This window comes from Mus musculus, chromosome 13 (assembly GCF_000001635.26).
Source record: "Mus musculus strain C57BL/6J chromosome 13, GRCm38.p6 C57BL/6J".
NCBI lineage: Eukaryota > Metazoa > Chordata > Mammalia > Rodentia > Muridae > Mus > Mus musculus.
In genome coordinates this window covers 119842558-119847481 of record NC_000079.6, presented here as the reverse complement: position 1 = coordinate 119847481, position 4924 = coordinate 119842558, and the positions used below count along the sequence as shown (strand labels likewise).

Here is a 4924-nt window from a genome sequence, read left to right as displayed (position 1 = left end):
CAGCAGGTGGCTTTGCTTAAGCAGTGGATGGTCACAGCCAGCCTTGCTAGACTGGATGGAGGTAACACTACAGAATCCTGAGAACTTCCTTAGAAAAACCATCATTTAGCCCTGTAACCTGAAAGACCTCCAAAGGGAGACCCTCACTCAAGTCTCAGGATAATAGCAGACCCCCAAGAACTCACGAGAGACCAAACTTGATGCAAACCACATGATGCTTTATTCGGGAAAAGCCAGAGCTCTGGGGACGACTCATATCCCACACAGGGGTAGAGGAGTCGACCCTGAGGGAAAAGGGGTCCCACTTTTTCTAGGCCCTCAGGGGGGGAAAAGGGAGTAGGGGATTTCCAGATCTAAACAATATCTATTTTCAAGAAATGGGTATGGGAGGGGTACAAGGAAAGAGTCTGGTGCAGGTGCAGCAACTCAGGATTGGCCCCGGCTGTGGTTGCTGGGGAGATTTTCTGACTCTTCACCAGCAACCAATATCACAAACACCTGGCAATGGGCTTCATCAGTGGGCACACACATGGGTTCAAGGAACAGTCAAAACATTGGCAGACACTGGGGTTCTGGGAGTGGCCAGAGCATTGTGCACCTCTATTTTTCTAAATCAGTGAAGCTAGTTCTGCTAACAATGAAATCTATTTTGCCAATTTCAGGGCTTCTGTGACCTTTTACATTCTGTCAGGATCTTTCAAACTCACAGTAGGAAACAGTAGTATAGCCTCATCTGTGCCCACTCCACCCTTCTTCTTTACCTCGGGCCATTACAAGAGAACACATTTTCATCTTTTTAACACTTTTATTAAGAAAGCTGCAAACAAACACCAGATGGCTACAAGAAACAACTGCTTTTGTGTGCTGTAATAGCAGAAGCTGACAGAAGACCCCCTAATTGCAAGTCTTAGTAGGCATTAGGGCTCCTGGGCTCCAAACAGAGTTCTGGGTGGTTCAGAAGCCTAGGCACCTGAAACTGTCAGAAGCAGAATCCTGGTCAGGGCAGTCTCCTCCATCGCAGGTCTCAAGTTCCAGCCCTTTCTCCCTGAGCAAGCTTAGCAAGAGAAGGTCTGGCTCCTCTGTATCTTTCTCTTTGTTGTTGTCCACATCTCCCCGGGACACTTGAGGATCCCTCTGACTCTCACTCTGGAAGACCTCTGTGCCCTTTTTCATGGTACAATTTGATCTGCGGTAGTATCTCTTGTAGTCCAAGTATAGATCCCAATCAATAATACCGCCATCCTCAGAGCAGTGGCTTGTCTGTCTGCCAAAACGAAGTGGCTCGGACTTGGAACATTGTGAACTCAGGGATGGCAATACTTGTGCACTCAGTAGCTCATAGTCTGCAGAATCTGATGTATCCTTGACAAAACTGAGATGGAACCACTTCATTGCCTTGGCTTTATCCATGGAATGCTGAGGGTAAGTGCTTGACCTTTTGATTGAGAGAAGACTCCAGTTAGTTAATTATACTCTATACTTCATGGCCCCTCCCAACCATGATACTGGGAAGCTGAGTTTTAAACCCACAGTCCTAGCATCTATTTGCATTGCCTAAAGAGGCAAGATTCTGCCCAGTCTGGTGGCAAAAGCCTTTCATCCCAGAACCTAAAGGAGAGAAGCAGATCAGATGCAGAAGCAGAGACAGGTAGATCTCTGAGCTCAAGGCCAGCCTGCTTGTCAGACCTAGTTTCAGTTCAGCTAGTGCTACACAGGAAAACCTAGGCTCAAAAATCAAAACAAGCAAACAAAAAAGGAGTGAAGCTTCTCAAAGTAAGATCCTATCACTCTCGATTCAATTGTTAAACATTATAGGCAACTGACTAGACAGGCAAAGGGGAAAGTGCTAATGGGTCAGCAAATCTACTTGGGCTGCCTGGTGTAGAGAGTAAAATATTAAATATAAGGATCCCTCACTCTCTTTCTTGGAAGGGGATTTATTAGAAAGACTTACAGTCTGAAGTTGAACTTATTCCACAACAGCTGGAGAGGAAGTAAAGTCCAAGATTCCAGAAGTTCTCAGTTCCTGAGGCTGGATGTCTCAGCTGGTCTTCAGTAGAAGATGGAATCACACAAGGAGACTCTAGTGCCAACAAAGTAATAGACTTGCTAGCTGTGAGAGAGCAAGCAGGCAAAGTGAAAACTTTCTTCCTCCTTGTTCTTATATAGGCCTCCAACTGAAGGCGTGGCCTGAATTAAAGGTGTGTGTTCCAGTTTCAATGTCTGGGTTAAAGCTGAGTGTCTTCTGCTGGGTGTGGTGGCTCACGCCTTTAATCCCAGCACTATGCTACTAGATCAAGCAACTGGATCTCTGTGAGTAGCCTGGTCTACAAAGTGAGGTCTAGTACAACCATGGGTATTACAGACAAACCCTGGCTTATAACAACAACAATCACAATAACAAAGATATGTGTCTTTCTTGGTACAGATCAAGATTAAAGGCCTGTGCTTTCAAACTCAAAAGAATCTCCTTACAAAAGCTTTTCAGTTTCATGAGGTCCCATTAATCATCTGTTGATTTTAGAGCCTGAGCCATTGGTGCTCCATTCAGGGACCTGAATCCTATACTAATGCATTCAAGGCTATTTACCATTTTCTCTTTTATGAGATTTAGTGCATTCAGTTCTATATGGAGGTCCTTGATCCACTTAGACTTTAGTTACGTGCAGGTTTATAAATATGGATCTATTTTCTTTCTTCTGCTTGTAGACATCCAGTAAGTTCAGCACCATTTGCTGGAGGTGATTTCATTTTTCCATTGTATGGTGTGATGGTTTGTATATTCTTGGACCAGGGAATGGCAAAATCTGGAGGGGTGGCCTGGTTGGAATAGGTGTGTCGCTGTGGGCGTGGGCTTTAGACTTTCACCCCAGTTGCCTGGAAGTCAGTCTTCCACTAGCAGCCTTTGGATGAAGACGTAGAACTCTCAGCTCTGCCTGGATACTGCCATGCTACCACCTTGATGATAATGGACTGAACTTCTGAACCTGTAAGCCAGCCCCAATTAAATGTTGTTTTTATAAGACTTGCCTTGGTCATGGTGTCTGTTCACAGCAGTAAAACCCTAACTAAGACATATGGGTTTTACTTATTTTTATCAAAAATCAATGTCCATAGATGTGTGGGTTTATTTTGGCTGATTCAATTCCATTGATCAATATGTCTGTTTCTGTATAAATACCATGCAGGGTTTTTTTTATTACTGTTACTCTGTAGTACAGATTTAGGCCAAGGATGGTCATTCCTCCCAAAGTTCTTTTATTGTTCAGGATTGTTTTGGCTATCTTGGGTTTTTTGCTTTTCCATATAAAATTGAGAATTGCTCTTTTCAGGGTCTATTAAAAATTGTGTTGGAATATTGACAGTGATTGCATTGAATCTGTAGATTGCTTTTGGTAACACGGGCAGTTTCACTATATTAATCCTATCTATCCATGAGCATGGGAGATCTCTCCATCTTCTGATATCATTATCAATTTTCTTCAGGGACTTGAAGTTCTTGTCATACAGATCTTTTACTTGTTTGGTTAGAGTTACACCAAGATATTTGTTATTATTCATGGATATTGTAAAGTGTGTTATTTCTCTAATTTCTTTCTCAGCCCATTTATTGGCAGGGCTACTGATTTCTTTGAGTTAATTTTGGGTCAAGACTCTTTGCTGAAGGTATTGTCAGCTGTAAGATTTCTCTGGCTGAATTTTTGTGGTTACTTAGGTATACTATCATATCCTCCACAAATAGCAATTCTTTGACTTCTTCCTTTCCAGTTTGTATCTTCTTGATCTCCTTTAGTTGTCTTATTGCTCTGCCTAGAACTTCAAGTACTGCATTGAAAAGACCGGGACAGAGTGAGCAGCCTCGTCTTATCCCTGATTTTAGTGAAAAATGCTTTAAGTTTCTCTCCATTTACTTTGGTTTTGGATATTGGTTTGCTGTATATTGCTTTGGTTGTGTTTAGTATGTGTCCTGTATCCCTGATTTCTCTAATATCTTTAACCAGAAGTGGTGTGGGATTGTGTCAAAGGCTTTTTCACCATCTAATGAGAAAATCATGTCATTTTTTAAAATTTCACTTGGTTTATATGGTGGATTACACTGATGGATTTTCTTGTATTGAACCATTCCTGTTGAGTCTTTTGTGTAGTTTAGGTATTAGAGTCACTGTGGTCTCAATAGAGGATCTGCCATGCCCTTCTGGGTGGCTTATCACCACATGTGTTGTGACCTCGTTCGTTACGCTAACAACAGTTTAAAGTCATTACTTGAATATGACAGTGTCTCTATCACAAGAAGCTCCAGGAGCTTTAGAGGAAAGAGAGTTCTTGAGAAGAGTCTGGTCAGAGCCTGGGTGAGGTTGTATAATTACTTTGTCTAGGCAATAAGAAATGAATGAAATATCACTTCTGCATTTCCTCATTAACAATGACAGACAGACCCTGCCCACTTGGAAGCTAGAGTCCCCTTAGCCAAAGATGCCAGAAAACTCCAGAGACTGTCAGCAGAAAGCATGAGAGTGGAGAAGGCAGGAGAGTCTGCATCACAGGGCACTCTTTATTCTGTTGGGTTTTTCTAATGGAAACAACTTGGGTGTGCTAACAATTTCTTCTTCCTCACTGTTCTATCACAAGCCAAATCTTCTAATCTTCCTCTCAAAGTTTTATACAACAAATATGCAAGCTAAGCTCATGTTTTGTACTCCAAGAAAGACCCACTTTATACCTTTTTGCTAGTTTGTCATCTCTTGCCTTGATATTTCAAGGGCGATTTTGGTTAACTTTCATGACCTGGGCCCTGGAACATAAGGATTATTATACCATACACTGACATTGTTTCACAATATATCTTTAAAAGTGTGTGTGTGCCATGGAAGGAGTTACAGAGACAAAGTTTGGAGCTGAGACAAAAGGATGGACCATCTAGAGA

General features: G+C 42.2%; 1 non-coding gene across 1 annotated transcript; it reads right to left on the bottom strand.

Annotated features, from left to right (window-relative positions):
- Positions 1-791: 791 nt before the first annotated feature.
- Positions 792-2121, bottom strand: D13Ertd608e. Its single transcript, XR_003950532.1, has 2 exons — positions 1955-2121; positions 792-1435 (listed from the first exon to the last, which is right to left on the bottom strand). It is a non-coding gene; the product is annotated as a DNA segment, Chr 13, ERATO Doi 608, expressed (transcript).
- Between the last annotated feature and the right edge of the window lie 2803 nt (positions 2122-4924).